The sequence below is a fragment of the Sus scrofa genome, chromosome 16, assembly GCF_000003025.6.
Source record: "Sus scrofa isolate TJ Tabasco breed Duroc chromosome 16, Sscrofa11.1, whole genome shotgun sequence".
Lineage (NCBI taxonomy): Eukaryota > Metazoa > Chordata > Mammalia > Artiodactyla > Suidae > Sus > Sus scrofa.
The window spans coordinates 23,224,384-23,235,319 of NC_010458.4; the positions used below are offsets into that span (position 1 = coordinate 23,224,384).

The following is a 10,936-nucleotide window of genomic DNA, read 5'->3' on the forward strand; positions in this document are numbered from 1 at the left end:
ATTGTTGACATGTTGCTTGATCCATTCCGCCAGGCAGTTGCCTGTGAAGGCGGCTTTGTGATGACCTTCTTTAGATACACACAGCCTTTGAGGAACTTAATAAATGATATTTCCTGGGTTTACCTGTAATTTTCTTCTTTTCAAGTCCCTAAACTTATGGATTCAGATCCAGTTTGGACAGTAGTAAGAGGCTGACCACTGACCTGCTACTATGTTCATGGCTTAACCAATAAGTACACAAACTAATGAAGTGAACACCTAGAGGAACAACTAGTTGGATCAGTTACTCACCCCGTGGCTATGAAAATGTCAAATATGAATGATGGATATAAATATTGAATTATGACAATAAATAATATTATGCTTCCTCTGGAGCTATTGAATGGCTACAGAATGAAATCAAAGTTAAAACTTTATTTTATGCAATAGAGTAAATAATTCTAATTGGGAGAATCCAAAACATAAATGTTATGCCAAAGAACCCAGTGACTTTTCTCGGCATCCATACTCAGTGACTTTAGATCAAAATCCTCTCCTTTTTCAAAACTGAAGTTAGAAACTTTTGGGCACAGTTTGAAAGAACTCAAAAACCTTTCCAGTTCTTTGGTACATTGTTGTTTTCCTTGGTTTATGGAGGACGTATAGAGTATATTAATTTAAAGCTACAATTTAATAGATATAAGCCAGCTGTTCAATCTTGAGAAATATCATATCCCGAGCCTTCCACTTTCCTTTACATTTTAGACTTGGTACAGAAGCATGCAGGGATGGGAGGGAAGATGAGGTGCGTCCAAGTCATTGAAATTTGATGACCGTCTTGCTCAGAACATTCCAGCCACATGAATGCATCAGGTTGTCATCAGCCAGTGGGCTCAAGATGGGCCATGCCCAAAGATGGAGCTATGACACCAAGGGCTGTAATCCAAAAACTCAGTGGGATTGTGTCCAGGAACTGAGCTCCTGGTGCCCCTCGAGCTGGCTTTAGATGGCTCTCTGGTGACTGTCTAGGACCCTTAACTTATTAATGTGACTAACATAGCCAGGGTTTAGTAGAGCAAAGTGTCTGTGCCTTTGACAAGACTGAGGTGGTTGCTATGGGAGAGGTAGCCTAAGAGGGGGTCCAGGATCCAGCTTCCGCAGAACCTTCTGAGAGAAGGCTGATTAGAGTTGACATGCCATTGTCCTCCATAACCTAATAGGACACACATTTTTTCCGGTAAGTGAGACAATTGCAGAATCCATGTTTTTAAAATGCTCAAAAGGAGATCTCACACACACATGAGAAAATAAACTTATAACTAATAGTCCTTTGGGGAGAAACTTGTACTCTCAATTACCATACTCACATGGCCTTCAATTTAATCTTGAACACTGTTGTCGGAACTGGGCTAGAAGCCAGTTCTCAAAATAGCATAAATGGGAAATATTTAGGCAAGTCTTGTGATAGACACTAGGTGTGTTTGGTTATTATAACACATTTCCTTTTAGTACTTTCAAAGTATGTGTGATAGGTTATGGGGTTTGAGATTATTATAGGAGGTACCACTTCCCTTGCATGACATAGGTGGGCTAGAGGTCACAGGAGTTGGAACTCACTGTTAGCAAAATCAGGGTACATATGCCCAAGGTGGGGAGTGTAAAAGAGGGGAAATCATTGTAGGTACCTTGGGTATCAACCTCAGTATTGACATGAGGATTAAATGAATTAATATATGAAAATTACCTACACTGGTTCCTAGCACATAGGACATTCCCAAGAAATATTAGAGGTTGTGATTATTCCTTTTATTGGTATGTGTTTAGAGACCTCTATTTTTTTTTTTTTAATTTAGGGCTGCACCTGCAGCATGTGGAAGTTCCCAGGCTAGGGGTCGAATCAGAGCTACAGTTGCCAGCCTACACCACAGCCACAGCAAGGCAGGATCCGAACGGTGTGACCTACACCACAGCTCATGGCAATGCCAGATCCTTAACCCACTGAGCAAGGCCAGAGATCAACCCCACATCTTCATGGATACCAGTTGGATTTGTTTATGCTAAGCCATGATGAGAACTCCAAGACCTCATTTTTTTTTTTAAATGGCAACACCAACAGCATATGAAAGTTCCAGGGCCAGGGACTGAATCCAAGCTACAGCTGCAACCCACGCTGCAGCTGCTGAATCACCGGATCCTTTAACCCACTGTACTGGGCCAGGGCTTGAACCTGCACCTCTTCAGTGACTTGACCACTACAGTCAGATTCTTAACCCACTGCACCATAGCAGGAACTCCTAGAGACCTCTTTAAAACCATCATCACACAGCCTGTGCCTGTGCCTGTACCTCGCATACAGCCTCATTTAAAAAAAAAAAAAATACAGATTTCTTTCCATAATGTTGCTATTGCTCAAATATCTCTAAATATTGTCTCTAAAATGAAGACAGTATCTGATAGCATTAAAGTAATTAAAACATGTACATGAGGTACATTGAAAACAAAAAAGGACTATTCAAATGTAACAACAAATTGGGGATTGGTTGTTGCTGGTATAGATGTCCTCATATGGAGATCTCTCCACTATCCTTTTGCTTTAAAATGTAGGTTTTACTGTTAGTCAGATATGGTGAGGCCAGCAGATCAGGAGATGATGGTCATTGTAAGGAGACTTTGTCACTCACAGTTCTCGAGAAGATAGGGCATGCTCTGCCTTACAGGGCCATATGGGGAAGCACCAGGGTCATTCAGGAGACAAAAGGAATGAGGGGGAAACAAGGACAAGAGCCTCTCTCGTGGGAAGGAATGGGCAAGGCTGGGTAAGCAGGTTGGGCAGATTTAGGATTGGCTAATTTGAATACTTTCAGTAGGCTCTGGGATGTAGGAACCGTCCCTCATTGCCTGGTACCTGGCCCTGGCGTGCTTAGGGAAGGAGGGTAGTGGCTCAACTTGTGAAATCTAGTTAAAGTTGTTTGTTGGTAGGTTTGGTAGGTTTGTTAGATTTAAATCAACCTCTTTTGTTTACATTTCATGTACACCTTCTCAACTGATTTAATTCTACCAGCAGTTGTCTTCATTGTGGACACAAAATTTAGAGATATTTAGAGATATTGGATGAAAGGCATGCTCTCAAGGGAGGTGTTTGCTCTCTCTGGGCATTAACTAGCCCTACACTGGGAAATTTCTCCAGAATCAGCCAGAGCCCAGGTGTCACAGGATTAAGAATACAGAAAATAATAAAGTATAGTTAATATACCATTTCCTATTCAGAGCATCTTTAGTTATATCATTTGTTACCTAAAGAGGAGGGCCAAGGAAGTTTGAATGAAGATGGATATACAGAATTTTAGCTGGGTGGAAGGCATCTGTCCTTACCTGGTCCCCTGGTAAGATTCTACTGAGTAGCAGAATCTGATGAAACTTTCCTTATCTAGTCACAAGAGATGCTTACAGGTAGGTCCAAGTAAGAACTGCGGCATGGAGTTGAGAGAAAACCACCATACCCTATATTCTCTCCTGGCTTCTCTATATGATTTGGTCCCTTTAGGGTTCAAGAGGAATTAGAAGATTTGGAGCATCTGGTCATCTTGAAATGACCAGTGGAGCACAGTTGGGTCTTGACATTCCTGGAATAGGCAGTGGTAGTCGGAGGACTTTTTCCAGTGGCTTTCTAGGCAGATATAAAATAGTGGGATCCAGATCAGAGTGAGAACAAGACAAGCACATGTGAAGAATCGTTTTGGGCACTCCCCCAAATAACTTGGAGGTCCACTCTTTGCCCCTGGACCAGTAGATGTTTAGGCCAAACTATAGAAGATGGTATTATTTTATTTTCAGAATCTTTTCACTCAACCAATATTCATTAATTCATTTTTATCATCTCCATAAGAAAAGTCATTTTGTATTACAGCTACTGCTAGCATTTCCCATATATGTGCATTAAACAGATGACCATCTCCCTCTTTCACCAAACATGGTATCATAGCCTGGATCTGCTGAGAAGCTGATGCTAAGTAGGTACCAGATATGCAAGGAAAAAGAGGAAGCTGGGAAGAGGGGAAGAGCCTTAAGACTGTATTTGCAGATCTGACACTTACAGAAGGAGAGAGGGAAAAAAGAAGGCCTGGATGAGAAGAATCTCAGATTGCAGCACAGTGCTAAGCCCTTGAGTTCCATGTCTTGCTGGGATGGGTCTGCCTTCACTTCCCGCCATGCTCCGTCATTGTCCAGAAGCCATATTGCAGAAGTCTGGTACATCCCCAGGGGGCAGTAACCAGGGCCATCAGTAAGTTATGCCCCCAGCAGCAGGAACTCTCCATGGCACATTTTCATTGCTGCCACCTCTAGGATCAAAATTACTTTGTTTCCCAAATCAAATTTAGCTTGGATTTATCCAGTCTAGGATTTACTACCCCTGGGAAGAGTCAGTGAATGTCCCCGAGGTTTGAAGGCAATCCCGAAGCCTCCTAAAAGCATCCTGAATTAGTCAGGTTCCAACAGGGCCACCGAGTATGACTGAGCAGATTGTACATGACACAGGGCATCTGGTAGCATTCCAGCCCCCAGTGTGCTGTGTGCCCTGGGCAAGCCTGATTTTGCCAGAGATGAGCTCTTTCTCATTTGCACAAGTGTTAGCACCAAGGCCTGGGTTCCAATGTGTTTGCTTAGTGTTCCATCACATATATTAATAGAGCCACTTTCATAGAAAGAGAGGCACCTACATCCATCTAGTGGAGACCTATATGAACTTTCTGTCACCCACAAGGTCAAAGATCTAAGCACATCTGTCCAAGAGCCTCTAGCCTCCTCCCACTTCTTCCTTCAGAACCTCCCTCCCCTGGCTGGTGGGATGTCTTCTCTGCCACCCCCACCTCTACCTTGGTAACCCTCTTTGGCTGGTTGCATCTCAGAACTTCTGGCTGGTGAGACCTTTCTCCCACACCAACTGCGCCCTCCGTCATTATGTGTCCCCGCCCCCCCCCCCCCCCACACACACACCGCTGGTCATTTCTAGGGCTGCCCTGATGTGCTAACCTTTCTGTACCAAGGCTGGTGTCGTGTCCCATTACACACCACCCTGCCAGCTAGTTCTCCACTAGTAAAAGGTGGACCAAATAGCTTCATGGGGGTAGAGGGCGAATGGTTTAAAAGTTGACAACACCTCCCAAGGGAATAGCAGGTGCTGTGTGTTAAGTGCTCTGCCAGGTGACTTCACTTCATCATCATAGCACTGATGAAGGAGTAACATCATTGCCTTTTTTTCAGGAGGAAATCCAAGCTGGGGGAATTAAATAATTCTGTTAGGGTGACATTCTTAACAAGTGACCAGCCCAATTTTAAACCCCAGCATTGTCCCTACAGGCTCTCTGCTCTTCAGCCACCATGCAAGACAATTTCAGCCATAGAACCTATGGACACTGCCCTTTGGTAAGTCTTGAAATAGAAAAAACTTCTGGAAAAGAGAAAAGTTTTGCTCTATGTTCCTTACATGATGCCACATAAGTCAGTGTTTTTCAAAATAGTCATTCCAACACTGTTTCCCAACCAGTTTAATTAGTTGTGAGCAGTATTTCAAAAACTTGAAAAATAAATAAAAAAGAATAAAAGAGAAGAGGGAATACTAGAGGGCATGGCATATGGAAAAACAGATGGTAAGTGTTGTTTGGGGAAACTTTTGTTTCAGTTTTATATATGTTCATATATTTGTGTGTTGTATGGCTAATGTGTACTGACTTATCTAAAACTACACAATGTCCTCTTTTTTAAATCAAAGTATAGTTGACTTACAATGTTGTGTTAATTTCAAGTGTACAGCAAAGTGATTCAGTTTTATATATATACATCCTTTTTCAGATCCTTTTCCATTATAGGTTATTATAAGACATTGAATATAGTTCCCTGTGCTATACAGGAGGTCCTGTTGCTTATCTATTTTATATATAGTGGTGTATATCTGTTTTTGTTGTTGTTTGTCTTTTTTTTTTTTTTTTTTTTAGGGGCTGCACCCACAGCATATGGAGGGTCCCAGGCTAGGGGGCTAATCAGAGCTAGAGCCGCTGGCCTACACCACAGCTCATGGCAACGCTGGATCCTTAACCCACTGAGCCAGGATCCAGGGGTCGAACCCGCAACCTCACAGTTCCTAGTTGAATTCATTTCCACTGTGCCATGACGGGAACTCCTAGTGTGTATCTGTTAATCCCAAACTCCTAATTTGTCCTTCCTCCCACTCCCACCCCTAGAGAATGCACTCTTAACTGTGGGTCAAAGTCAAATGTGTTTGTTGAACACTTGGGTGCTGGATTAATCTCCTTTGTCATATATCTGGCCCTGGAGGATCAGAGAGCTTAGCAGATAGCTACACTGACCTGAGCTCAACCCAGCCCTCTGCTTAGGGCTCCTGGCCTCACTATAAGGAAGCAGAAGTTCTGCAGGCAAAGTTGTGCTCCAGCAAATCTCCCTCACTTTCCCCCTACCCACTCCGTTTAGCACACCCTGAATATAGGGTAGCAATGTGGGTCAGCATAACTAGTTACCCCTGGGTAACTCCAGATTGACAGGGTACAAAGAAGGTGGAGAATGACCTCCAAAAGGAGTGGGTAATTTAAATATCATTGCTATTCACATGTTGACAGGACGTGAGCTCTTTTTCAGTGAATGGGAACAATGAGGTTAGATCCTAGTTAGCAAGAACTGATGAAATTAGAGCACAGGACAACATTGTCTCTAAGATCAAACTGTGAGCAGTATCATGAATTACAAAGTGAGTGTGACAAAATGTGAAGGTGAAGCTCTTGCTCTTTGTCCTAAGCATTAGAATTTCTAGTTAGCTAAGGAGTTTCCATTGTGACTCAGCAGGTTAAAAATCCAGCTAATAACCAAGAGGATGTAGGTTTGATCCCTGGCCTCGCTCAGCAGGTTGCCTCGACCCCAGGTGTAGGTCACAGACATGGCTCCGATCATGAATTGCTGTGGTATAGGCTGGCATCTACAGCTCCAGTTCAACCCCTAGCCTAGGAACTTCCACATACCATAGGTATGGCCTTAAAAACCAAAAAAAAAAAAAAAAGGGGGGGGGATTTCTGGTTAGTTAGTTATGACTATCCATAAGATCACTGAGACCAGGGTTGCTCTGATCAGCTGCTGGCCAATAATCCTGAGGGCTAACATTGGTTAGTACATGATAACTTACCAAATGAAAATATTCTTACAAGCTCTTTGATGTAGATGGATACACATATAATCTTCATAACAACCTGGATGTTAGATTTTATTATTTTCCCCATTTTGCAGTTGGGGAAATTGAGGCTGAAAAGTTAAACAACTTGTCCATGGTCATTCATCTCACAAGAGCCCACAGCAAGCTCTATTGACTGCTGTGAGAGATTAACATAAGAAATGGCCCCAGTTCTCTCTCACGTGTATTTGCATCCCTTGCAATATGACTGCTCCTCCTACCACAGAGGGACGAAGATTGTTTCTTCACCTTAGAATTGGGGCTGACCTTATGATTTTCTTTGGTCGATAGATATGTTGGAAGGAACTATGTGTGATACCTAGGTCTCAAGAGGACACATATGCTTCTAATTTCTCTTTTGAGCCCCTGCTTCCACCTTGAGAACCAGCCTGAGCTAGTCTGATGGAGAAGGAGAGTCCTCTTGGAGCTGAGATGAGTCATCCCAGCTTTCGCCAGTCTAGACCACACAGTCCCCTGCCAACCCATCTACTGCCTTTAGACCCATGAGCAAGCCCAGGCAAGACTGGCCAATCCTGGTTCAGATTAGCAGAACTCCATGGCCAATCCATGGATAAATAAAAAAAAAAAAATAATACAGAGTTCTTGTTGTGGCTCAGTGGGTTAGGAATCTGACTAGTATCCATGAGGGTGCCTCATGGTCACAAAATGGCTGCTAGGTTTGATCCCTGGCCTTGCTCAGTGGGTTAAGGATCCAGTGTGCTGGGAGCTGTGGTATATGCTGGCAGCTGAAGCTCAGATTTGACCCCTAGCCTGGGAACTTCCATATGCTGCAAGTGCGGCCCTAAAAGGCAAATCATAATAATGATGATGATAAATTGTTGTTTTGGCCACTGAGTTTTAGGGTGATTGGTTATGCAGCATTTTTGTGGCAATAGATAACTTGCATACCCAGTCATCTCTTCTCTTTACTTTGAAGGCAAACTGCTTCCCACAACAGAGGTTTAAATAGAATATGCTCACTTCTCAAACTTTCTTGCAGTTAGGGTGATTCAGTTTTGGCAGATGCACAGGGAAGTCCACCTGGTGGAAGGATGTGGGGGAAAGGAAATGATTCTGAGAAACATTTTCCTTTCATAAAAGAAAGAACCTGAAAATGAGACAGAAATCTCCTTTCTTCCCTGTTTTGGTCACTCTCATTAAAATTAGAGAAGTTCCTATTGTGGTGCAGTGGAAATGAACCCAACCAGTATCCCTGAGGACACGGGTTTGATACCTGGCCTTGCTCAGTGGGTCAGGGATCTGGCGTAGCTGTTACCTGTGGTATAGGTCGCAGATACAGCTCAGATGCCACATTGCTGTGGCTGTGGTGTAAGCCCGCAGCTGCAGCTCTGATTCAACCCCTAGCCTGGCAACTTCCATATGCCATGGGTGCAGCCCTAAAAAGCAAATAATAATGATAGTAATAATAATTTAAAAATTAAAAAAAATAAACACTGGAGGAGTTCCCATTGTGGCTCTGTGGCATAAGAACCTGGCTAGTACCCATAGGAAGTGGGTTCAATCCCTGGCTTTGCTCAGAGGTTTAAGGATCCAGTGTTGCCCTGAGCTGTGGCTTATATCAAAGACGCAGCTTGGATCTGGTGTTGCTGGGGCTGTGGTATAGGCCATCAGCTGCAACTCTGATTCAGCCCATAGTCTGGGAAATTCCATATGCTGCACATGGGGCCATAAAAAGAAGGAAAAAAAAGACGCTGGAGCAACAGCAGCCATTTTGTGACCATAAGGCAAGAAGCCTGGGAATAGCAAGCTAACACATTGGAAAGACTGGAAAGCTGAAAAGAGCCTAGGTTTCTGACTATATCCTTCAATTGCAGTAACAACTCTAGAACTACCTCATCTTCTAACTTATTTACTATTTAAGCTATTGTGTGTTGGCTAAGTGACTCAGTACAGGAACCAGAGCCCAGTGCTAGGCAGTCTAGTTTATAACCATTATGCTACACTCAGGGAACATTGAGTGCTGTTAAAACTATTAGAGCTCTGCACTTGAGAGGCCCAAGTGAGTATTGATTGTGGTCATCAATAAAGCTTATTGTTGATAAACACTAGAGTAGGTCCCTGAGAAGATCTTCAGTCTTTTGGAATAACAGTACTACTGGGACCAGAGCACAGACTTTCATGGGGGAATCTGAAGGATCCCAGATCTTTTCTAAAGACTCAGAAGCAGCAGGGTGGAGGGAGGCACCATAAACCCACCCTCAACCACAAGCCCCACCCAATACTCCTGCCCTGCTCTGGTCCCTGGGCCCCATTTCCAGTGACAGCAATAGCCTTTCTAAATTTATTTGAACACATTTAAAGCTTTTCATGTTGTCTTGATTCATTACATTGCCATATTTTGTTATGTTTGTTTTATCACAAAGTTACTTTGATCTTATAGATCTAATAACGAAAAAAGAGGTTTCTCTATACAGAAGAGCTTCTATCAGACTTGGCTGGTATCCTATGTTTATTGTTCACATCAGTTCTCCAGAACTAATCCCAGGGACCTCTCTGCCCTGGCCTTTTTTTTTTTTTCTTTTCCATTTTTGGCTGCCCCATGGCATGTGGAGTTCCCAGGGCAGGGATCAGATCTGAGCTGCAGTTGCAGCCCAAGCCAGCAGCTGCAGCAACGCTGGATCCTTAAGCCACTGTGCTGGGCTGGGGATCAAACGCAGGTCCCAGCACTCCCAAAGCACCACTGATCTCACTGTGCCACTGCAGGAACTCCTGCCCTGGCCTGTTTGTTTGGCTTTCTTACTGTTCCACATCCCCCTGAGCTGTTATGTTCTTTGGGCCAGTCTCCCTTCTCCTCTCCCTGGAGTCTAGTTTTATCAGTTTCCCCCTGGGAGTAATATGTCGCTCAGCCTCCCCTTTTTCCTGTATGGTAGCTCCTGATCTGCCTCCCACACTCTCTCTAATCCCCACTCCTTGCCTGGGTCACTCTGGCCAGTCCTGTCTTTGGCCACCCACAACCCAAGTAATTTCCCTTTGTGACTATTTATCCCTTTTCTTGTTACAAAGCTAGAGGAAATCTCAGGTAGATCCATCACAGTTTTTATCTTAACAAAATACAGCCCCTCCACCCTCTTCCTTCCCACACCAGACCCCACAACACACATAAAAAGTCCAGAATGAAAGTTAGAGGTAGAGAAAAATGAGAGGACACCCAGATGGATATGCATTTTTGGAAAATGCCAAACACCCTGTGTTTACCTTTTTGCAGGGCAAAGGACACAGAGGGAGCTGTCATGCATAAAGTTATCAGCACTCAAGATGAAAAACGGAAGCCCTTCCTCGAGGCAGTCCACCTGCCTGGCAAACAGTTGTTTTTTTAAGTAGGTAAGACCTCCCAGATCCTGGAGAGAAATGTGTACCTTGTGGCTAGAAGACCTTTCAGGAGCACAGCTTGGGTGGGCATTTTGAAGGAATGGCTCTTTTTTTTTTTTTTTTTTCCCTATATTTCCTGCATAGTTTTAACTGGGCTTTTGCAGAGAAAGAAATACCCAATCCAGAGCCATCAGCCTGGAGTTTTACCCAGAAAGGGGTAGGGCGGGGGCGGGCGGGTAGTGGAGAAACAAACAAACTACTCACCACTGGCTCCTCAGAGGCTACATACAATGATCTTGACCTGATGTCTGCATTAGAATTGCCTGCCAGCCTCAGGGCATTTTCCCTCCGGAGAAAGGGGCTTTACCATCCAGGGCCATCTGGTGGGGCTGC

The 10,936-nt window shown here is 43.8% G+C and overlaps 1 long non-coding RNA gene across 2 annotated transcripts in view; it reads left to right on the forward strand.

Annotated features, from left to right (window-relative positions):
• The window catches only part of LOC102167058, an 88,146-nt gene extending 77,510 nt beyond the window's left edge, over positions 1–10,636 (forward strand). For both annotated transcript variants that reach the window (XR_002339720.1, XR_002339721.1), the window contains exons 3-4: positions 5,338–5,403; positions 10,440–10,636. This is a non-coding gene — a long non-coding RNA (uncharacterized LOC102167058). The remainder of the gene's footprint in view (positions 1–5,337; positions 5,404–10,439) is intronic.